The sequence below is a fragment of the Rissa tridactyla genome, chromosome 17, assembly GCF_028500815.1.
Source record: "Rissa tridactyla isolate bRisTri1 chromosome 17, bRisTri1.patW.cur.20221130, whole genome shotgun sequence".
NCBI classification, from domain to species: domain Eukaryota; kingdom Metazoa; phylum Chordata; class Aves; order Charadriiformes; family Laridae; genus Rissa; species Rissa tridactyla.
This window is the reverse complement of record NC_071482.1, coordinates 824,408-848,348: the sequence shown is the minus strand read 5'-3', so window position 1 is coordinate 848,348 and position 23,941 is coordinate 824,408.

Sequence of the window (23,941 nt, the reverse complement as noted above, 5' to 3'; positions counted from 1 at the left end):
ACAATGACCCGACTGTCGTCGTCTTTCACCAAACGCCTGCTGGGAGGGAGAGCGAGCCCGTCCCCGGAGCTGGCGTCACACCTGCAATTTCTGCCTGGATTTCGGGGTTTGCCGCACGCCTCTGGGCAAATGCCCGGCCAGCCCTGAGCCGGGGGGAGTGGTGGTCCCCTGCCCCGGTGTGACCCCCCCGGGGGACCGTCCTCAGCAGCTCTCTCTGCTCCTCTGCAGCCGCAGCCCTCTCTCCCCCTTTGTCTGTCCGATGCAATTCCCGTAACTTCCAAAGGGGTGGTTTGGACTTATCCCAGCTGGGGAGGAAAATTGGGTCCCTGGAGTCCATTTGCAAACAGACTCCGGCCTTGGTTTTTCTCCCTGTAAATAGCAGCACCGTTAAACTGCTTTGTCTGAGAGATTTCCAGCCCCGTGTAAGTACATAAACCCAGTTCATCGACACTTAAAAACTCACTCCTGCCGCAGTTAGTGGCGGTGCTCCCAGGCCTGTTTGCTCTCTCTGGCCTCAACTTGCCACCCGTTTCCTATTTTCTGTCCCCCTGCCCTGCCTTTCCCGCAGTTTCCCCGCCGGGGGCTAGGGTGCAGGTGTGCTGGGTCAGCCCCCGGCCCCAGCTGATCCCCATTCCCTATAAATGCCTGGGGCAGAGCCAGAGCTCCCTTCGGCTGGGCTGGGGACGGGGGTGCTGCGGTGCTGCTGGCTCTCGGGACGGCGCTGGGGACGGCCAGGGTGAGTCGCTGCGTGCCGGTGGGACGGCGAGAGGGGTCCGAGGTGGGACCCTTCCGCGAGGGCGTGCGACACAGATTGCAAACCTGTGGTGTAAAAAGATGCGAGTGCCGGAGTCTGACTGTGGGGGTAGGCTGTTCTCCTCCAGGCTGTCTGGTCGGTGGACGGGTGCTGCGGTTTCGGTGTGTCTGCCCTGCGCGTGGCTGGCGCCGCGGCCCCAGAGGGACAGGAGCCTTGGTGGCCCCTTAGAGGGGACGCTGGCAGGCGCTGAAGCTCTCGACCCTGTTCAGCTGTTACCCCCCGAGGAAGCGTTTCTGCTCACAAGAACGCGTGAGCAAGCACCTAAAAGCAGCTGGGGTGATGGCCGGCCGGGCGAGGAGCATCCTCTGGCGCTGTGCATCGCGGCGGGGGGCTCTCAGGCTGGTGGGACGTGTCCCTTGCCCTGGGGACAGGCTGGGAAGCCACGTGGGTTAGAAAGAGCCGCCCCAGGACAGATTGCTCCCCAGCGGCTCCCTGCCTTTTCTTCCCCTCGTTTTTTTTTCCTCTTTTCCCCTCCTGGCTGAATCAATAATTAAGCATATTCTAAGTAGCGCAGTTTTGCTTGAAATTTTCCATTTGGCCTGTGCATTAGTTGGAAATGAAATATTTAGAGGACAGAATACAGTAATAAAGCCAAGACACATTTTCTGCTAGTATATTTTATTTATTTTGTTTAATAATGAGGTTCCGTGTCTGTCTCTACCCCGCTCTGCATCAGTGCCTTCCTCCTCTTCCCCTTTCCTTTGGAGGCAGAAGGTAATATTCCCCTTCTAAAAAAATAATAAAGTCAGGTTTGTCTAACAAATCCGGTCCCGTGCTCTGATGTTGGAAGTGTTCAAAGCAGCTTCCCAGAAGGCGTGGGGAGAGGGGTAACCCGGCCTCTCCGCGCTCCTGCTAACCAGTGATTCGTCTGTGGGGGCAAAGGAAAAGGGATTCCCTCACTTAAAATTATTTGTTCCCCGCCGTGAAACCTTTAATGATTCCCCGGGAAGCAAACGGATCCTTTCCGGGCAGGAACGCCACCCGCCCCGCGCCGTCTCCTCCTCTCTGTCTCTGCCTTTCCACTCGCCAAATGCATCCTGACTCGTTTGGGGCCTTCTTCTGCGCTGTCGAGACGTTTGCAAGAGCGGATTCCCGGGGGAAAGTGGTGAATACATTACTGATGGTAACGGGAAGGAGGGAGGAAGGGCTGAATGCCGAGTAATCGGCCCGGGGAGGGACGGCCGCGGCACCCGCTGTGGCTCCCAGCCCTTCGTGTCCCGTCGCCGCTCCCTCATCCCAGGAAGGTGGGAAACTGCTGCGCTGCCTTGAAGAGCTCTTTGTGGTTTCAACCTTTTTTTTTTCTTTTTTTTATCCCCCCCACATTCTGCTTTGGGGACGTAAAAGCCAACGTAAATCCCCTCAAATAGAAATTACTCCAAGGAAATTCATATCATGTACAGCAAAGCGCTTCATCCCGACAGCTTCAAAATATTTCACTGAGATTTTGATCTTTTCTTCAAAACCTGTTTACGGTTTAAAAAAAAAAAAAAAGGGAAGAAAAAATAAATGTGTGTATGTATTTGAAATTGTGTATGTATTTGAAATGGAGTACTTCTCACAAGCAGCCTAAGTGTGGAGAAAGGCCTCTTGTCTGAAAAGCAAATGAAGTTTTCCGTCAAAGGAAAGAAAGCCGGAGCTTCCCTGGTCCCCGCTGGGGGTCTGGGCGCGTTTCCTTGTGCAGGGATTTCTGCCATGGTCCTTTCCTGGTTTCCCAGAGGCTTTGCCGGGTTTTTTTGGCTCCGGGGCTGCTCCTGCCCCCGGGGCTCTTGGTGTTTCCCAGGCTTGGAGCGTGCGTGTCCCCTCGCGAGAAGGGCCCCTGGGCCCACGCAAGTTTACGTGGGCGTCAAAAGCAATTTTCTGTTGGTAATCCCGATCCCCAAAGCCTCTCGGTCACTGCTTCTGCTCTGCAAAGGCGTGATTAAATAAAAACAATAAATAAATAGCAAGCCCAAAAAACCTGCAGCCCTCTGTTTCAGGTGCGGAGGCGCTTAAGATAACTAATTATTTGCACAGCTCGTGTCTCTAAGCTCTCCTGCACTTCAGACAAACATTTTGTATACGTTTGAAGTGGGAAATTAGGGCGAGAGCTGAGCTGTGTTGATCTGTTCGGGATCTCGCCGTGTTTGAGAAGTCAATCCGCTCATCTCCGGCGAATTAGGTGGGGCCGAAAACTGGTATTTTTCTCATATTTGCTGCGGCTGGCGCGGTGTGCTCCCGGGAGGAAAGGCTTTCGCAGGAACTTCACCAGCAGCTCTTACCACTTCCCCGGCTCGGCAGCTGTGGAGCGTGTGGAACAGCGCGGGTGCTAAAAGAAATTCGTGGGGCCCGATCCTCGCCTTGCCCCGGTGGGGATGCTGCTCCGGGCGAGGGGCCGTGCCCCCGGCAGCCTTAGCTTAGGATTTCCTCCTGCTGGTCCAAATCTTGACTCTGTTTCAGGCCGCCCAGGGCAAATTTAGGTTTCCCTCGCCGTGCAGGTGCTGCTGAAGCTGCACCACGGGCAGGCCCGCAGTTTGTATCTCTGTGAGCAAGGGGGGGCGCGGGGGTCTCCGTCTCTGGGCCTGGCTGGCAGGCAGGAGGAACCCTCCCTCCTGGCTGGTGGTAGTTAATGCGCGGCAATAGTTCCCCCATTGTTAATATTGTTGTTAAACTCCTGCATTCTCACCGAGCGAGAGGTAATTATAATAATTAACAGAGAACTCATGAACTTGTCAAACTGGTAATTATAAACTGCGGGGACTTTTTGTCATTAGGAGATGCCATTCAGGAGGGGGGCAGCGGGGGTGCGGAGCCTCTCTTGATTAGATCCGTGCCCGTGAGGAGTCCCCCCTCTGCCCAGGCACTTCTCTCCCGGGACCTGGCTCTGGTGGCTCCGGCTCCCATGAAGCCCGTCTTTGCCATGCCCCGGCTGAGCGGGGACCTGGCGCTGCCGCCTCCAAAACCAACGAGCGACAAAGGCAAACGCTTGCCTGCGGTCCCCAGGCAGGGCTGAGCGCCAGCCCTGAGCTATGGCCCCGAGGGGGTGTGGGGATGCTCAGCTTCGGCTTTTCTGCCTTTCCCTCCTCCCACCAGCTTCTTCCACGGAGGAGGACCCTGTGGTCCACGATGCTCCTGCGTGCTTCCCGCTCCCATCCTCCCCTGGCGGGGAGGTGGGCAGTAACCTGTGCACGGAAAAACCGTCTTCTGGTGTAAATTGTGCCTTCCCTGTCCCAAGCAGACAGGCTAACCCAATGCATCTTGCTGTTGAATCAGCGGCTTTGGCAGGAGAGGCTCCAGCTGCTGCACTTGCCCGCCAGGAGAATACGTGGCCTCAGCCTGGTCCTGCTGGTCCCCGTGGGATGGAGCCACAGGGGGTGGCCAAATGCTCTCCATGGGGCTGGGACGCCGATGGGGAGAGGGGCATCATCCTCTTGTCTTGTCCATCTTGTCTTTTCCCTTCCACGTGCCCCAAACCCCTCACCTTCCCGCTGTGCCCCGAGGTTTTCCCCGAGCATCCTGGATGTGTTGTTTGGAACCAGGAGCCATTTCCTTGGAGGAGCTCTTTATGTAGTTGCTAGAATGAATTATGTGTTTTGCTCCATATGCGATATATTTTAGCTCCGCGTGCACGTTTATGTGTGCACAATTCTTGAGGAAACAAGGAACAACAGCCCACTCTTTATGAAAAACACAAAGCTTGAAATGTTTCGGCTGAAGGGCGCGCTGGAGGTCGGACCGGCTCCAGGAGGCGGCGCCGGCAGGTTGGGGCATGGCAGGGGCGAGCGCAGGAGCCGATTTCGTGTCACCCCGTGGGTCTCACCATCCAGCCTCTGGCAAGTGGCCCTGTCACCTGTGGCTCTCAGGGCGGCAGGAGGGAAAGCAGGAGCCACCCCTCATCCTGCAGTGTTAGATGTTGCCCGTTTTCAGCCCAAACAAGGCCAGTGGGGAAGTAAGCGTTTCCCGTGATCGTTCGCTTTGTGGCCAGGCAGGTTTTGGCTGGCCCCCCTGGAAGAGAAATGCTCACGAGTCGTCGCAGCGACTGCTGTGGCAGGATCTCCCAACGCCTCCGTGCCTGTCGCTCACTCAGCAGAACCCGACGAGAGCTTCTAAGGAAGGTTTTGTTCCCCTGGAAGCTGCGTTTTGCCAGGACAGCATCCCTCGCCGCGGCGTGTCCCCCCGGGAGCCCTGCGCCCCTCAGCAGCATCGCTCGCCCCTTGCCCCACTGCGCACGGCGCCCAGCAGGTCCCGCTCGCATATTCTCCAAGTTTCCTCGCGTGCCTATTGTCAGCTTTCTCTCCCGGATGGTAAACAACAAATGGTCCTTTTCACCCCGGAGATAAGATTGTTCATCTTCCAAAGTCACCGGCACTTGTGACGCTGGGTCTGGAGCAGTTTGAATAATGAGCCTTCGGGAGAACTCGTGTTTCTCTTCGTGTCCTTTTCTTAACAAAGACCTGAGGCTCCCAAGGCAGCAGCGGCTCCGCCAGGCGCCGAACGCGACAGGGGCTGCTTCTGAAGGGCACAAGTTACAGAGAAGATTTTCTTTTCTTCCTCTTTTTTTTTTTTTTTTCTCCTCCACTTTTCCAATTGTATTTTTGTCAGGCGCCGTCGCCGAACAATCGCTCCTTTATAGAAAAATTCCCACCAGGAGCGCCACAAGTGCTGCCACGCAGATCCCCCTCCTCCCTTACAAGCGCTATCTTGCGGTGCCTCGCATACACATTTCAATCTAAAAAGCGAACCAGAAGTTCCCTGTGTCCTTAAAGCCTGGCTTTTGTGGCTTTTATGTGTCGTGCTTCCCACCTCCCTCGGCATCCCTCCTCTCTTGCCTCCCCCAGCTGCGTCGCCCTGCATCCCGGGTCTCCCCGCCGCCGGGTACCTGCCCCCCCGCGTCCCCCGTCGCATCCCTGGGGAAGGACGCGCTTCTCACGGGCCTGGATGGAGCGGTCCCCAGGCGCTGGAGAAGGCAGAAGAGGGAAAGGTTTCCAGCGGGGACGTGCCTTAGTAAGGAGAAAAGCCGTCTGTAGCCAGGGCAGAGCGTGCGGCAGCGGGGACGGGTGGTGTGTGGGGTACGTGCTGCAGTGCCGGCTCCAGAGCAGCATTCCAGAGCTCTGTTTGAGCACCCGCTTGGCGTTAAGCTGGTGCGAGGTCTCACTGTAGCTGGATGCGCTGCGCATCCTCGCCCACCTCCTCCTCCATCCCCCCCAGCTCGGTCTGCTCCCTCTCGTCCTTTCTCTGCGCAGTCTCATCTCTTCCCCCCTTCCCACCCGGCTTTGCCTTCTCCTCTTAAGCATAACAAGAAAAATAAAGCCATTCTGCATTAAGCTTTGGAGGGGAGGAAGCATCACGGACAAATTCAGGGCCTTTGCCCCCTGTGACTGTGGGGCTTTAGTCCCAGTCCCTGCGCTGGGCAGCTCAAGGGATGGCTGGAAAAACTCCTCCCAGAGCTACGCGGCCTTTTGCGTCGGCCACTTCTGCACTGGAACCTGCCCTCGCCCTGAAAATGAAGACACAGGAAAATATGCAAAGTGAAAATAAAGGCAGGCTCTCTCCCAGCAGTGAGGCAGCGAAGATGAAATCCATTCTCCCCGCTGCCTGGAGCGGCCCCGCAAAAGCCAGAAACGCTTTGTTTCCTCGCCGCCAAACTTGCGAAGGTGGATCTGAAAACTCAAGCCGGGTTTTTCTTCCTTGCGTGCTTTCCAGAGCCTGTCAGCCACCGAATTTCCCAATTTCTTGTATGATGCTGACACGGACTCCCCTGAGCACCTGACAGGACCGGGCAGGGGCGCGGGTGATGGCCGGGGGTGATGCGCAGCACCCAGCACCATCACACCCAGCGCTGGCATCGGGCTACAAGCAGGAGGGAAAAACCAGCCCTGTTGCCGAAACCCTCGGGAAACCCGCTGCCGGAGGAGGTGGCACCTGAAGGGCTTGGTGGGATGCATGCCCAGGGTCCTTTGGGAGGCCATGGAGCAGAGGGGAGCGGGGGGCCCTGGCCAGCCTGGTGCACCGAGGCACTGGAACGGCACATTTCAGCATTTAAAATACATTAAAGGAGCCCTCCCTTTGAAGTGGGAAACTATCTCTATTTAATCAGAGAGAAACAACTTTTGAAAAGAATTCCGCCCCCCCCCCCTTTACCTTCAGCTGTCTGGCTTCTCCTGTGGATAGTACCATGAATAAAACATGCATATCCCAATTAAATCTTGATTTAATTTCTCTTCTTTGCAAAGCTGATGAACTCGAGTGCTTTCATAGAGACGTGAACATTAGCATTCTTTTGTGATGCACGAGCCGGTCGGAGGAACAAGGGACTGAAATAATCACCCGCCTCTCTCGGCCCTGCCAAGCTCCGTGCCCGCTCCGAAAACAGACCCCGGGCCGGGGTCACCCTGCGGAGCGGCGCTGGGGGCCGCTGGACCGCGCCGGGATGCTGATGCCCAGCCAGGGCAGGTCCCCTACAGCCCATCCTGTCCCCGCGGAAGCTCCCGGGTGTCCTGCCCGTACCAAAAGAGAAGCAACCCGCTTGCAAGCGTGCGCTTAGGGCCGGCCAATATCTTCCAATGTATATTTTTACGGGGGTGGGGGGGGGGGGAACCAACAAAAAAACCCCAACAAACAGGTGAGTTGGAGCAAAAAAGGTTTATTGTGAATTTCCTGGCATAGGCAGCCTCTGAAACAGATAATGCCGTTTACACTAATGTGGTCCTGCCCATCGTTTCAGGCTCTTGGCACTAATCGATGCTCTCTAATGTTAGCGGATTGAATATAATACTTCAAATTACCTGTCTTTGTGCTACAGCGCGTTCGTGTTTTTCCTCGCTGTCTTGGGGCCCCGGCGTATGAAAATACCACCTTTGTTTATTTTTCCGCGCTGGAAGCATTTCCATTGTGTCCAGTGACCTTATATTGCAGCCGAACATGAAATGCTTCTCGCAGAAAAAAATGGTAAATGGCTCAACAAAGTTTAATTTCTGCCCAAAAAAATACATAGAAAAAAAAATCCCTCTGGAGAAAGGTCTGGTCTTTCATTAAAAGCCAGGATGCTTCAAACTTTCTTTGCTGGAGAGCTTTTTCTTTAAAAAAAAAAAAAAAAAGTCTATAAGCCCGCTCAAAACAAATTTCCACCAGAAAATTGTTTTTGCCCTTCCATTTTTAATAGGGATTTTTCAGATTCATTTCCTGCGTAGCTCTATACGGAGCCGCTGAAATGTCACCATGGTGATTGTCCTCGTGACATTTCCATTCAGGACTTGGAGCAGGAAAACAGGTCTCTGAGCCTGGCTGGGGAAGGGGGCGGGCGGGGGCCGGACCCCTCGGGTCCCCCCTTCGGGAGGGCTGGGCTGCCCGTGCCTCAGTTTCCCCGCCGGGGCGATGCCGAGAGCAGGGTCATGCTCTGGATGGGAAGAAATCGCTCGGTGGAAGTCAGCATAGAGCAAGGCTGGGCGGGAAAGCGTGTAACGCGGCCGCTGTCACGGGTCGTTGCAGGAGATCATGGATCCCCTCGGCGCGGCGAGGGCTGCCGTAGCCTCGCCCGGGGGAGGCGTGCTCTCCGGCCCTGCCGTGGCTCTGCTCCGGGGGGGTGCTGGTGGGGAGGGCTTGGGGACCCCCGGAGCAGGGTGCCGCGTCCCGGCTGGTTTGCCAGCTTCTGGAGGCGCCATACAGCCCACCCTGCGTGGAGGCATGGGTCTACCTTCCCCCTGCCGCCCCTCCTCTCCCTTTTCCCGCCCCGCTGATCCATCAGTATTCCAGGCACCGGATTTATTTGGTAAGAACAGCGATTTATTTACACCCCAAGAAAAGTTGTGCTCCGAGCTGCCTCCGATTTACGGCCGTGCCGCTGGGCCTGTGCAGCCTTGTAAATACTGGATTTATCGCCTGCCCCAGCCCCCGCGCTGGCCGTGCCACGAGCACGTGTTTTCCCACGCGGCCGCAGCTCCCCAGCGGCGCTGGCGCTTGTCGGGGGGGGGAAGAAGTTCCGTTTCCATCCCGACTTCTTGTCTGTGCTATGGAAAAGGGCAGTCTGTCCCCCGTTTTCCCCCACGAAGGGCTGCGGGTCAGTGGCAGCACGGAAGGGCGGGCGGCTGCGAGCGTCGCTGCTTCCTCCGCTGGAAAGCAAAGGGGTGCGGAAGGAGCCCCCCAGGGAATTGCCGAGCAAAGCTGCTGGGGCCGGGGGGGGGCGAGCAGGGAATACGGTGCTTTTACCTGCTCAGCTGGATAATTAAAGGCTGCCTGAAGCACCGCTAACCTTTTATTTTCATCACGGCATCGTTCATTATGAAGCCAGAAAGAATTAGCTATGCTCCGTTATCAGATAGAGAAAAATATTAATAGCAGAAATGGGAAAGAGAAAGGAGGAACTTTGGGTAAGTTAATTAAACTACACATCCTCAATGACTTATTAAGTAGCTGGACAGGCTTCCTTGGGCTTAGCTGGCTCCCGAGAGCGCGAGAGACTGTCTTTGAGGAAGAAACTTGTGAGCTCGAGCAACTTTTCCGTCGGAGGGCCGGCACGCCTGTGGTCAGCCCCGCTCTCGAGGCAGGCTGAGAGCTTCCGAGAGCGGGGGGATTTTTATCCCGACATATTACCAGGCAGCATCTCTGCCCGCTGAGGCTCTGGCTGTTCAGGGCTGTGCTCGTAACACACCCGGCAGGAACGGCGCTCGACAACCCCATCCCATAAACAACCACCCCCACCGTTCCGTATCCCGTGCTGCCGAGCACGAACAGGGAGGTTGCTCCCGGTGGCGGCTCAGCTCTCAAACCCTGGTAAACGATGTCGCGTGGGTATCGGCTCTCAAACGAACCTTTGCGGGGGGTGTAAGCGGTGGCAGAACACTCTGCCGCCTGCATGGGGTTAATTGAGAGGCACCCTTGTGCTAAGTTACAGGGCAAAGCTCAATTAAGTTGGGAACTGAAATGGATAATTCCATTAAAACGGATTTATTCACTGTGCTGCTGCGGTTACGCGTCACGCTCAGGAATATTTTCAATGGAAGTTTGTACTTTACCCCCTTTACTTCCCCGTCCTCGTGGTCCCCGATGGCCTGGGGCGAGCAGAGGTGCCACTGGCCGGCGTGGCAGAGCCGGGTCCCCCAGGCGTCCCTGCGGTCCCCAGCCCGGCCGGGGACCTGGCACAGACCTGGCCATTCCCAACACCACGGGATGTGGCCAGGAGCTGGCGTGGGGCTGGTTCACCAGATGCGTGTTACTCAAGACCCCCAGTAGAAGGCGAGACGTAGAAAGCTGACCCTTGGCTGGAAAGCGGCGAAGGCCGGTGCACAGGGTACCCGGGATGGGGCAGTGGTGCGGCTCTCGCTCCACTTCTGCCCCACGTGGCTGGACTCAGGGGGTGGTTTCTGCCCTGCAGCTCAGGTCGTACAGTGCCGGGGAGGTTTTCCTCCTCCCCTGGCGCCACGGTTGTACCCTCACCAGTGACGGAGCCCCTTCCCCATCCCTCCTGCCGCGGCGACATGTCAGCTTGGCCGGGAAGAGGGAGCCGGCGCTCCCGAACGAGCACATACGAACGGCGGTAATTAATAGGCGATCACAGAGTTAAGCAAACGCAGAGTGACAGCGGCCCCGGCTCGCTTCTAACCTGTGCCTCCGCTAACATTAGTTCTACAGCGAGACCCGCTGCCTGTTGACATGTTGTTTCTCCTCATTAATAAATAACTGCCTGAAACAATTATCCCGCAAGAAACCAGCCTTATTATTTTTACCTATTCCTTTATTTGTTTGTTTGGCCTGTGGAAAGGTAGAGGAGAAACTTAACAGCTCGGGCTGCCTTTATGTGCCAGAGCCGGGCTGTCCCTGTGCCGGGCACAACTTGGGAAAATCTCTAGAAATCTTGGCTTAGACGCTAAGGTGGAAGGCGTTGCCCCCGCCACAGCCCCGGCCCCAAGCAGACGCCTGGATCCGGCGGCTGTGGGTGCAGGTGGGCTCCGGGAAGGGATGGGTGATGGCTTCGAGTCCCGGGATGTGGGGGAGCGTCTTCCTCCAGCATCCCGGGTAACGGCCTCTCGCCATCGCCGCGCTGCCCCGCGGCCGGAGCGACGCCTGGGCTCGGCTGCCCCAGGACCTGGGAGCAGGGAAAGGACCCCGAGTCCTTCTGCAGCCGGCACCTGGACCCCGCTCCTGGGGCGCTGCTGGCCCGGCCGGCACATCCATTCATCCAAGGAACATCAGGCTGCCAAGGAGGAAATAAAAAACAACCCTTGAACGTTTAAGAAACGAAATTGTTTCATTCTTTCCAAAGGTCAGTTGCTTTAAACTCGGTTCAAGCCACTGGGGCACCTTTCAGTTTCATTTCTTCTGTTTAATTCTCGCCAGTTCATTAAAGTCTGACCTTCCGTGCTCTTGGCAACTGCTTACGATGGCCAGCGAGAGACAAGCCCTTCTGCTTTCCAGGCTGTTAAACTGCCAGGGATATTTTAGGTTCCTTTCTTAATATTTCTGATAGCAACTCGCCAGTCGCTATCGGAAACCTTAGTGTGTGGCAGAGAGCAGAAAAAGCAGAAGATAATAGGAAAGAATAGAAGAATGAAGCCACCGAATGCCGTTTCTTGTGAGCCGAGGAAAGGTCAGGCGAGATTCTGGTCAGTTATCTCCTCTCCGTCACTGATAAAGCACAGGAGAGCTCATAGCCACCAGCGTCCGCCTTTAAACAAAGAGATATTTAATTAAAGCCCACGAAAAGAAAAGGAAGGATAAGTGCTTTAGAGATAAATTCCTCCAACCCGGCCAGGCTTGAAGACAGGTGGAAGTTGGGATTTAGTCTTCCCGTACCCGCTGGGCAGGGCGCCTGGGCATCGGCGGTGTGCCTGCGTGACCCGCAGACCCCCCGAGATGGGGCTGGGAGGTGTGGGGGGCTTGGGAGCCCCCCCGGCTCCCGCTGTGCTGTCCCTTCCATGGGAGAGCCGGAGCCGTCCTGAGCCGGAGCTGCGGGCTCCATCCGGAGACGATGCAGGCAGCTCCTGCTGCGTGAGCGCAGGGGAACGCCGGGCGTCCGGAATGGTCCCTTAATATCCATGTCAGGGGCAATATTCCTGCCTGGGAAAGGGCCGTGAGGATGGTACGGAACCAGATGCTGCCGTGGGAGGAGACAGCCCTGTCCCTGCCCGGGGCTGCCCCGGTGCCAAGCGGCACAGCGGGGCTCTGCAGAGCAAAAGTTTGTGCTGCAACGGGTGGAAAAGGTTCTTTTCTGTGTGGTTTTAGCCTGTGCTTTGGGGCCGGTGGGGGCTTGGCCAGGAGCTGGAAGCCTTGAACTCGTGATGCTGAACACAGCCCTGCCAGCCGGGAAAGGTGAGAGGATGCTCTGCAGCATCCGTGTCCATCCCCGCGCCTTCCGTGTCCTTCCCCACACCTGCAGCAGCGCCGAAGCCTGGCCGAGCATCCCGCAGCGGGCAGCGGTCCTCTGCAGAGGCCGGGCGCCCCCGAGCAGGCTGGCTCTGGCTGCCCAGGGTATTTAGACATCACATTTTACTTCTTCCTCTAATTAAAACAGAGGTAGAGCTGCCTCTTCCCTGCCCAAGTGTCCAGTGCTGTTCGTGGAAGGTGTTGATCGTACCGCTGCAGCTCGCGGTGGAGATTTGTGGAGAACCAGGTCCCGTAAGAGATGCAGTTTAATAAAAACACCAGCATGATTTATTGTCTCCCGTGCGAAGGGAGCAGCCTCTTTCTCTCCAGGTAGACGACCCCCTGTGAATCCGCGCTGTTAATTTGCATAGGTAATGGTCATATCACGAACGGCTCATTAGGAGCAGAACGGTGCGACAAAACAAAAATTCAGAGATGCGGAGCTAGAGAGGAGCGCGGTCCCCTGCCTGGCAAGGGAACACGACCGTGCTCCAAACCGCGGGTTGAGGAAGCGGGAGCCGTGTCTGGGGGACAGGGAAACACAAAGGGAAGAGCCACGGGGCGTTTAGATCTTATGAAAAGTAACGTAGGAAGAGCGATTTGTAGCAGGGAGGTTAAAATTGTCCCGTCGTGGCCCTCGCAGCCCTGCGCTGCTGCTGGCGGGGAGCTTGTGCGCTGCCGTGGAGGTGAGCGGATGGGGAGGAGGTAATTGAATTGTAGCGCAGAGCAGAGGGAAGGGGATGAAGCCCGTGCACAGATGCTGCCGGGCGACTCCCGGGCCGTGCCGACAATGCCATGCCGGGGATGCCCTGCCGGCGGTGGAGGAACGGTGCTGCCCGTGGGGCTGGGGACTAGCCGGTGACCGGCTGAACGGTGGCCTTGATGGGGCCCCACCGGTCCTCAGCTTCTCTAAGTGCCACTGGAATTACCCAGACAATTTAAAGACTGGGAGAAAATAATAAGTTGAGAATGAGCCAGCCCCGGTGAGCAGGGTGTTTTGTCAGGAGAGAAAACCCCAGAGCCCTCAGATGAAGGGGGAAAAGAAAAAATAAAATAGGTAGGGGAAAAAAATGGATAAAATATAAATTAAAAGAGAATAGAGCTGGTTGCAATCAATAACCCTTGAATTATTGACTGCTCTTCCCATTACGGTCTCATTCCCAGTAATCTTGCGGGGAGGTCGGTGGCCGCTGCCGGGAGCCCCAACTCCTTCCAGCCCCGAGCGCTGGCACCTCGGGGGGGGGGGCTTTGTTCCAGAATTGATCCAGTGTCACCGCAAGTGACACGACGTCATCATCTGGGAGCCCGATTAACCGTTATCCGAAGCGGTGCGTGGCCCGGGGGGTGGGCTGTCGCAGGGGGCAGGAGGGCTTGTTGGAGCGGGGACTTCGCTTTCCCTCTCCTCGGCTCGGCTCGGCTCCGACACCTCCCGCCTCGCCCAGCTGGCCACAGCAGCAGAGTTTTCCTGATGGAAAAGGCTGTTGACGGGAAGGGGACTGAACGCAGTCGGATAAAGAAAGAGGAGACCGCCCCTCTTTCAAATGGCTGATATGCGTGAAATGACAAATTTTGACTGAGGCAAATAAAAGTGTCTGTTTGGAAGGAAAAGTTTGCGTAGAAAAGCTTAGGGTATTTATTTTTTCCCAAACCCCAATAAGCAGGTACTTTGGTTTGAAATAAACAAATACGTACACGTACACCCACCCGCTGCCGTTAATGTGCGAGTAGCTGGTTTTGTGGGGCATTTCCCTCGGTGCCAGGGAGGCGCGGAGAGGGGCATCTCGCGTTTAAGGTGTTCCGTCAGGGCTGCCTGGGGTGGGGGCGAACCGGGGAGACGGCAGCGAGAGCTTCCAGCCTGTCCTTGGAAAAGAAAAGAGTGAGTTTTTGGGAGCTTTTAGTTTTGGGCGTCCCAGCGGGAATGGCTCAGAGGTGGGGATCTGCGGGAAGGATCGATCCAACCTCTTTTCCTCCTGCAAGGCCAGGTGAGGCTCCGGCAGCGCGCGGCTCCCTCCAGGGCATCGTCTCCAAACAGAAAAGGGAAGCTCTGCTGAGTTTTGTTATTAAGACGTACAGCCAGGAGTTATTTTCCTTGGCAATGCTGTCCGCCGCCTTTACGAGCAGCGATTACAAAGCGCCGGGTATCCTGCAAAGCAATGGGCTGGAGATGAAATCCCAGCGCCTGGCCTGGAGGAGCTGTAATTAACAGCGGCGTTCGTTAGGGTGAAACCCGGGGTGCCGTCCTTCCTTGGGGACCCTCCCTCTCCCGCGTGCCCCCCATTTCTGCCACCCTGCCCCTCCTCCTTCCCTTCTAAAGGGAGGGCTGCTCGCTTAGTGCCTTGCGTGAAGATTTCTCCTCTTTATAAGCAGTAATTCCTTCCCTTCGCCCAACCACAGGCAGAGACGGGGAAATAATCAACGAACTCGCGGGCAACGTTTTTGCTACGTCTCTTACAAATGGGAAAAAATGAGTTAGACTTTGAGAAATAAAAGATCTCGGGAGCCCCGTAATTCTTAAAGCTTGTATTTGAGAATAACCCTGTCATCGCGCCTTTGCTCCAGCCTCCACGCAACTCAATATTTATACATGAGAAAGTAAATGTTCGGAAGATAAAAAATAAACCAGGTTAAAGTCCCGCTGAGGGAGCTGGGATTTAGAGGAGGAGGAGAGCTCGGGAGCCTTGCTGCTGGGGGACGCGTCCGTGCCGTACCCCTGCACCGAGAAAAGTCTTTTCGTTGGTTGTTTTGACGAGGGATGAAACAAACGGGGCATCTCCCTTCCCGCTGGTCGCTTGGGCTAGAGAAAAATACTCGGCAGGTCTTGCCGCGCTGCTCGAGGAGCCCCTGGAGCGGCTCTTTGGGGTACCGGAGAGCTGGAGCCTGGCTTGCCAAGGGTTTGGGGACCCTCGGGGAAGGCGGGTGACAGCGAGGACGATGCCAGCGCCCGGGCATGTCCCAGTCCCCTCGGCGCCCGCAGCCCTGCCCGCCCCCCGCGTGCTGGGACCCGCAGGGATCTGCAGAAGCCGCCAGTTCGGTTCACCCTCTTCCGCGCTCCTAAATTAATCTCCCGAGGATTAGACTCCGTGTGCCGGTAACGCTCCTGGGGCGCGTTATTTACACATTAATAATAAGAAGAGAAAAGCAGGACAAGTTCTGACAACTTCTGATAACGGTCTGAAATACAGACTCCGTGCTGTCCTGAGACGCCGGTTCCGCCGGCGCGGCGCAGGGGGGTTTCTCGCGCTCCTTTCCGGGCACCGGTTTAAGACACCATTCTCTGTCTGGAAAGGCCTGTCAGCCCAGAGGACGTCTGGCTGAGTAACCCCTATCGACGCCTTGATTTATTTCTGTCCATCGTCACCGCTGCTCCTCTCCTCTTTAATTGTTGTGTTATTTTAGGAGCCAAGTGCGGTTGGGGGATTTGTTATTTATTGTTGCGTTGCCTATCAGGCAATTCTCTCAAGTTGTTAAGCGTAAACCCCATTCTTTGCTGAGGAGATACATTCCAAACGTAATATAAAGCTGATAGGCTGTCAAAAATAATTGCTGCCCATCCCTCACCTGCTCCAATCGGACACGTTCCCTCCCTGTGCTCTTCCTAGGGGTGGGTGAGGAGCATCCGTCGCTTCTGCGATCCCCTGGGGACCGATGCTCCCGCATCCTTCCCAGGGCCTTGCGTGCGGTGGGGACGGGACTTCTCCGGTGTCCCCTCTCCTCCTGGCACCCTTCCTCTCGCTCGCGGGACGAGGCGCGCCATCTCCTCGGCCTTCGGGAATGCGCTCCCCCAGCCAGTGAAGCGCCCACAGCCGCTGCCGCGTCGGGAGACGCTCGGCAGAGCCGCCGGCGGCCGAGAGGCACCCGGCCAAGGCCTCTGTTGGTGCTTTCTGCTTCCCTGCGCGCCTCTTCCTTCCCAGGGCGGGAATGTTTGAACGCCTCCGAAGGCGGAGGAATAATACCGGGCAGGAAAATCGTACTCCATTGACTGGGCTGTGAAAAAACAGGACGATTAATGCTAAGCTCCAGCCCGTGGAACACAGAGAATGGTATTAAAGGATTTGCTTTTCATGACCATAATTCAGAGTTAATGTACATTTGATGTTTAATGTATGAACCACAGGTGATTTCAAACTGGCACGGCCTTTTCTAAATAGTGTTTTAATCTTAGGGGGTTTTTTCAGTTTTTTAAGGTTCAGCTACTCAGGCTGTCAGACAAGAGGAGAAAAAAACCACGGCAAAGCTGGGTATGAGAATCCAATGTGGGCAGAGGCTTTTGTTCCGTCTTTTATTGAGGTTTTACCTCTAATCTCTGCCTTTTTGATGCAATTTAAGATTAAGGAAATGAAAGGCAAGGCTGCCCGCGAACGGTTATACAAACAGGACAGCCGAGGGGCGCTTAAAGGCCGTTTTGTAAGAGGCTTTGGGCGGCTTTCCCCGAGGGGAGAAGCCGGAGGCTCGGCGCCAGGTCCTGGGGAACATGGACTGGGCATTTCCCGCTCCCCATCCGACCCCCAGCCGCGTCCCGGCATCCCCCGGCGGGGACCGGTTCCCGGGCACGGGGATGCCGGGCTGCAGGGACCCCTGCTCCCACCCAGAGAGGCGACGCTCGGGAGCCCGAGCCCCCCGTCGGCTTCTGGGGGTGTTGTGCCCGCTCTTCGTCATGATAAAAATCCACACTTTGGGCTCTGCGGGGAACCGAAGAGACTCTCCGGGCACAGGTACCGCCAGCCCCAGCAGCTCAGCGGGAATAATCCCACCTCTCTCCCGCCTGCGCCGTCTCCGGTGGCAATTTGCACTTGCTGCCCCTCCTGGGGTGCTCCGTCCCCCGGCGAAAATCCGTGTGCAGCCGGGCAGTAGCCAGGCTTGGATTCACTGGGGGTGCGTCCCTTGGAAGGCTCGGAAAACAGGGGGGGAAAACAAGTTCCTGCCGGGAAAAACGTCTCGAACAATCAAGCCCCTTCACATGGTGCTGGTGATAAATTGGCACTACTTATCCTGACAAGCTGAAAGGTCATGAGCAGACCTTCCGAAATAATTATTAAATAACTTTGCCGTTTGTTCAGGATCAGTTGCAGCCTCATTACTGGGACGGGGAGATGATATCTCCGCATCCTGGGCACAGATCCAAAGAGGTCATTAGTAACAATTGTCCCAAATTTTGCAAGGGGAGGGAAGATTTATCTTCAATTAACGCACGTAACTTTCCAGGCTTTTGTCTTTCTGGTAAACAATCACCGAGGACTCGGGAGATCTGTCTGCGCTCTCTCTATCATACGTATTTCAGTAGCCTTGAAGGGGGCGAAGGGCAGCGTCGGAAAGAAATGTTCTGTCATTGCAAAGCTTTAAGCTCAGCAAAGAATCAAGAGCCATAAATTAAAACCTCTTTAGCCCGCAGGACTTTCTGCCTTGCCTACCGCGCACTGCATTAACCGGAGCTGCTCCTTCGTACCCCGACGGAGTCTCTGGGCTGCGAGGAACAGCCAAGCGGTCCGTCCTCACTCCTTGGCTGTGGCTGGTCAAAATTAGGTGGACACTGAGGCATCTTGGGACCGAACTTGCTCTTTTTCCAGCCGTTCCCCCAGCAGATTTTCCCCAGCTTTAACAGGCTCACGAGCCGCAACGCAAGAGCAAGCGCGAGCCCTTGGCACAGCGCACCAGCGCGACCTTCTTAAAGAATTCTGTCCGGGATACGGACACGACGACGGTAAGTTCAGGCTCCGGTTGAAGGAGGCTTCACGTCCGAAGGGATGTGCATCAATAACCCGGCGCGCGCTCTCTCTGCCGGACTTTCGGCCCCGATCCCCGGCTTTGCGGGGCCTGTCTGCAGCTCCTCAGGTGCGGGGGCGTCTCCGGCGTCCCCCCTCGGAGCCCAGCACGGTACCGCCGCTGATGCGGTCGGCCATTAGCCCACCAGTTTGCCCTTCGCTTTTACTGTGCTGAAAATTTAATTGGCTGCTGATTCAAGGAAGAGAAATCCTTTCTCTTTACTTTAATCTGCCAGCCGCTTTTGTCCTCCCGGGATTCCCGCATCGGGCCACCAATTCCTCGAGGACAATCAAAATGGTCTGAGAAGAATTTCCAATCCCTTACGTGCCTGATTCGCTTTATGAGAAAGCGTGTGCCATGCTGCAGCTCCCAGCCCGGGGTTCGGCTCCCGGCGGGGCGCAGAGCGGCTCGACAGCTCGCCCTTCTTCAGCCCCCCATGGCAAAAGCTGGGGTTGGGGAATCCTCCCGCGGCGTCGCCCGTGGTCCCGCGGAAGCTGCTCCCGGCGGCCGCTCATCCAGCCTGTGGGTCTCCATCCCCGCTCTGCCCCGTCCATCAGCAGCGTTCGCCGGCCGCTCGCTCTCCCCAAAGCCTGGCCGCGGCGTTGCCAGTGCCTTTCTGATGTCGAACACGAACGCTCCTCGCTGCAGTTTGTGTTTATCTTGTCATCCTCATAGCGAACATGAAAACCTGTTTATTCCCTTCCCTTTCAGAGCTTTCCTTTAAATTTTTGAAGACTGTTTGCACATCTCCCCCCATCTTTCTCCTCTAGAACAAGCAAGCCGAAGTTTCCTCCACTTTTCTCATGTATCGGTGTTTTAAACCCTCTGCTGCTAACGGTTGCTCTCCCCCAAACTGTCCCCAGGGTATTCCCATCCTCGGGAGCAGCATCCTCTGCGGGCAGGAGGATGGGCAGGGGCCGACTCTGCCTTTTTTTTGCCCAATTGACAAAAAGCCCGGAGCATCCCCTTGCTCCTGCTGCGTCCCGGCTCACGGCAGGGGCTGGTGGTGGTTTCCCCGTGGTGCTGCTCCCCACGCTGGCTTTGGGGGGGAGAGCGAAGGAAACCTCCCCAGCTTGTTGTCCCCACAGAGAAAAGCAGCTCTTCGCCTTTGTGGAGCTTTTCCCCCGGCGCAGCTGGGCGTGCGGGGAGGGAGGCGGAGGAAGAGAGGGAGGCTGGGGGAAGCGGTGGGAGAAACACACCACCGGGGCTTTCATTTAAATAAAGAGCGGAGTAACATTGTGCTCCATTGATTACACATTTTTTCTGACTGTTGTGACATTTGCAGGAAGGCTAATTTATTCAAGCATGGAAATCTTTAAAAACTTAATTAAGTTATTTCTGCTATTTCCATGTCTTATTGTTTCGACTTCACATTTAACTTTTATTTCTGGTTAATTTAAAAAAACAAAACAAAAAACAAAAAAAAAACCCCAACCAAAAAACTAGGAGGAGAAAAAAATTGCAAGAAAAAGGAAGATCCGGTGGGAACGCTCGTTTATGGCCCTTGTGAGCGTCATTTCGGGGGCTTGTCCTGCGGGAGCTGCTCTCTGATTTCGGCTGGCACATGGGCGCGGGTGCGGGTGTAACGGAGCTGGTTTTCGGGGGGTGACCTTGGCCCTTTTCTCCGCTCGCCGCAGCAGCACGGTTTGGATGGGGCTGGAGAGGGCTGGATGGAGAGGATGCAGAGCAGGAGCTGCCATCTGCTCCTCCTGGCTCGCCCCCGGCAGGACGCGGTCCCCATCCCGGGTCGCCGCTGTCCTCGCCTGACCCTCTGCCACCACCCTGTGCCCAAAACAGGGTGGGGGTGGGTGCTCCTGGGCCACCAGCGGGCAAAACACGGGCAGGCAAATCCCCCCAGCCTGCTGTGGCGGGCACCACCACCGCCGCCTTCGCAGGGGCTCGGCTGCCCCCGGCGCCGGTGTTTTGCTGAACAGGATGCTCTGAAGGGCGCAAGACGCTGCCCGCAGAGCTAAATGCTGCGTTAATAAAGTTTCTGTCAGTAAATTCACTAATTAAGGCTCACAGATGGAGCTAGAAGGGATGCTTGCGGTGAAACCCAAGAAGTGTGAAAATTGCCCGTTTTTGCAGGCGTGCGGCAAGTCTGGGGAAAAATGGGGAAAAAAGAAAGACCTTCAGGAGTTTCGAAAGCATCCCCTGCGCCGCAGGCCGGGGGGTTGAGACCAGAGGTCGCGTTAGGTGGCTGCGAGCGAGGTTGGCCTCAGGGAGCTGGGGCTCGGCCAGAGGATATGGCCGCAGTCCGATAGCCAAGCTGGCCGGGAGCGGAGGTTTGAACCGCGTCCAGGTCTCTCAGGTCCCAGGTTAGCACCGTAAGCACCACATCTTCTTGTCTATGACACCAAAGACGCGTACGAGGAGGAACTGCTGCCGCTATCAAAACCCCAGAGCTGTAAAGGGCTGCAGCCGTAAAAGACAAAGTGCTATAAAGTCTCCCGCGGCGGCAGCCGGGGCCGGGGGAAGAGCAATCCCCTTGTTCTCCAGCACCGAGCATTAGGCTAATTTCCCTTGGGCTTGCCGACAGGCCATTCTGCATTCTCGCTCTATTTCCGTGTATTATTTTTAAGCCGTTAGCCTCCACCTCTTATTCCGACTCGAGAACTTTTACGGGAGAAATTTATGGCGCGCCTCCTCCGAACGAGGCGGTAATTCACGGCAGCGGCGAACGCCCCGCGCTAATGGATATTGCTCTTGGCTGGTTTTTCCCCCTCCTGTGCTGGAAAGCGCTGATGGCGGGGGGAAACGCTCCTTCCCCGGTGCTGGAGGTGGCTGAGGGCTCCGGGGTCGCTCCCCTCGCGCCAGCTTCTTCCCAAAGGTGGAGGTCTGCGGGTCGGGATCGGGAACGGTGCCGGTGCCCGGGGTGGGCGCGTGCGGCTCCTGGCCGGGGAGAGCAGGGGAGCCATGGGTGCCAGGGAGCCACACCGCGCTCGGTGGGGCGCGCGTCTGCTTTCCTCTCTGCCGCAGCCTTTCTGCCTCTCCTCCCGCTGTAGCTAAGGCAACATTTGTGTTTGTCAGCCTATGGCGATCCTTTGCATATGGAATACATTTGCTTTGGGGGTTTGCCATTAACATTTTCACTTCTGTTTCGTGTCAGGAGTTTTCGATTTCTGGCCTTGCAGAGCAGCGAGCTGTTGTTTTCGTGCTCTCTTTGTTTTCGTTTCCGCATACCAGCCGGGGAAACTACAGGACGGGAGCCTTGCCCCGGGGCACGTGGGGAGAAAGACGGTTCCTGCGCTATACTCGGGGTTGGCCGTTCTCAGGCGGTCCTTGGCTTGCGGGGCCTGGCTTTATCCAGGGCTACGGCCATACTGAAGGGAACACGCAGGGACTGAACAAAACCGTTGTCCCCTTCGTCACCTCTCCGCTCCGCTCCCCTCCGCTGGGGCACGTGCGGTAAGGGGGCTGAGACTGGGGAGAAGCTCGGTGCAGGTGTGTCCCCCCCAGCCTGGCCGGGGAGGAGCAGCAGGTCGGGGGGTGCTCTGGGGCAGCCTCCGGTGCCAAGTCCTTCTCCTCGCCCTTATCCCGGCCGTGCTCTGCTCTTCCTCCACTCTGGCTTTATGTCTCCGCTTTGTAACTTAACTCCGTAAGTCGAGTAGAGATAAAATTGCTTCAGCCGGTAAAGAAACGAGGGCCAAGTAAATGCACATCCTGAGTGAAGCAGCAAGCTCCGTATTTCTGGAGTGCCGCTTTCTTAAAATATAATTAAGCCATAACGTTTAGAAGCCAGCAGTTGAAAGAGCAATAAATGGCTGCCAGGTCAGGTAAAGAGCAGAGCAGCGGCAAAGCGTTCAGCAAAGCCGAAAGCCCTTTGTTGCGAGCACACGACGTGCTCCCAGGCATTACGGCGTTGCCCGGGCTGTCACCGCGCAGCCAGCGGGAAATCCCCGGGGACCGTGGCGGGGGCGGGGGTGGTCCCCACGCCGGCCCCCGTGGCCACGGGTGGGAGACGGGCTGACGGGCGGGTTCCCAGCTGAACCACGGACCGGAGCGGGAGGAATTGGTGCTTAAGCTCAGCAGTTTTAGAAAGGTTATCCTGCTCACCGTGCGAGTAATTAATTCCCCCGTGATCGAGGAGGGCTTTCCCTTTCCCGCTTCTTGTGCCCAGGGAATAAAAAGCCATTTAGCGTTTCCCTGAGATCTGCTGGCAGCATCTCTGGGTCGGATCACCTGCTCCGCTGCTGTGCCACGCAGCTCCGCTCTCCTGGCCACCTCCGGCCACCCCCTGGCCACCTCTGGCCACCGCACACCCCAGCGCTGGCTCTCCGGCATCCCGGCCCACAGGGTTGGGGGGGGAGGATGGAACTAAGGATGTCAAAGAATGGGCCAGAATCTGTGCCGAGGCTGCCAGAAAGACCCGAGGGGTGGACTAAAGGCTGGTTCTCCCTCTGCGGTTCAGAGCCCGCTGCCGGGAGCACGTCCCTGAGGGCAGCCGGGGGATGCTCCGGCTGCCCCGGCTTCCCTGCCCTTGTGTCCTGGGTTGAGCAATACAGGACTAATTTCTCTTCTAATGCTGGGGAAAACTCCACTTTTGGAAGACTCTAGTGTCTGAATTTGTGAAAATATTTACTTTATAGCCAGCTAGGCTCTGTGAGATTCAAGGTCTCAGTGTTTCCAAGCCTTGCCAGGTGCAGGGACGAGGAGGAGCGAGGCCTGGGCATTTGACCCAGGCTGGCCAACAGGGTTATTTCATACCATGAACGTCGCATTCTATATAAATTAGAGAGTTTGCTGCGTAGTTTCTCTCTCGCCCCGGTGCCGCAGCGCTGAGCCCTTCCCTCCCTCCGGCCGCCGCAGCGCTCGCAGGGTCCCGCGTTGGTCATCCCTGCGGGGAGCGCACGGCTCCTGCTGGGGAACGGGCTGGGTATAATTCCTGTGTATCTTATATTAGCGTCGGGATTAATACTGGTTCTTTAGTATTACTGTTAATTGTTTAGTCTTATCCTATTAAATCTATTTATATTTCAACCCTTGTGCTTCCTTGCTTTCTCCAACTCCCCTTTCCGGGCGGGGGGGGGTCGTGGCGCGATAGAATAATTATCTAAGCGACAATAAATTGTTACGGGTTTTCTCAAACCATGACACCTTGGCGGAGCCGGCTGGGGCTGCCGGGCGAGCGGCGCGGGTGCAGCATCCCGCCTGCTCCCGAGCCGCTGCGGGGCCGGAGGGGTCCCCGGGGCTGTCCCCCCTCCCACGGGGCTGGGGCCGGGGCAGAGCGGCCGTTCGTCCCCGGCCTGGTTTACGCGCATCGGTGCGGCTCTTAGTTACGAACAGACGAGTGATTGGAAGTCAGTCCGCAGCCCGCAGGATATATTGCGGCACGCCATTGATTTCAAATGCAGTAAAATTTGACTCCTTTCATATAGGGCTAAATATTTTGTAAGTAGCGCAGCATCTCTTTTTAAATCAGCGTGACAAAAATTTTATAGCATACGTAATGCAGGCACGAGGAAATATACTGTCTTTTCTTGTAGCTAAATTTCAGAAGGCGCCGGGCAAACTCCAGCTTGGCAAAGAGAAACGAGGCAAATAAATCCAGCAACTATTTAATAACTGCGCACACATCACCTCAAACATGCCTGTCACCTCGTATATACCACCCCTGGCCCGGCCCTGCAGGCAAAAACGCCTACCCACGTGTCTGGCCTATTGCCCCACGCGTGAAATCTCTGAAATGCCATGAAAATGGTGATTTTTTTGCAGGTGTAAAGTATTCCGCTCCTACCAAAGCTGTTGGCGCGCCGCGTCCCACCCCTCACAGAGCATCCCCCCGTCGCACCCGCACCGTGCAAGATGCAGCCCCCGCCCCACCGCAGGGTGCGTGGAGATGGTGTCAGGAAAGGAGAGCTTCCCGGGAGCCTGCCGGCTTTCTGGAATAAGTGGGGAAGTGCAGGAAAATCACCCTCTGACAGCTGCTAATGTACGCAGGGTGCAAAGGAGACGGTGCAAGACTGGAAGTTTGGCAACCATACCCAATGCTGTTCAGCTCAGATTTAAAGCCTGGGTTTCCTTTGATTTAAA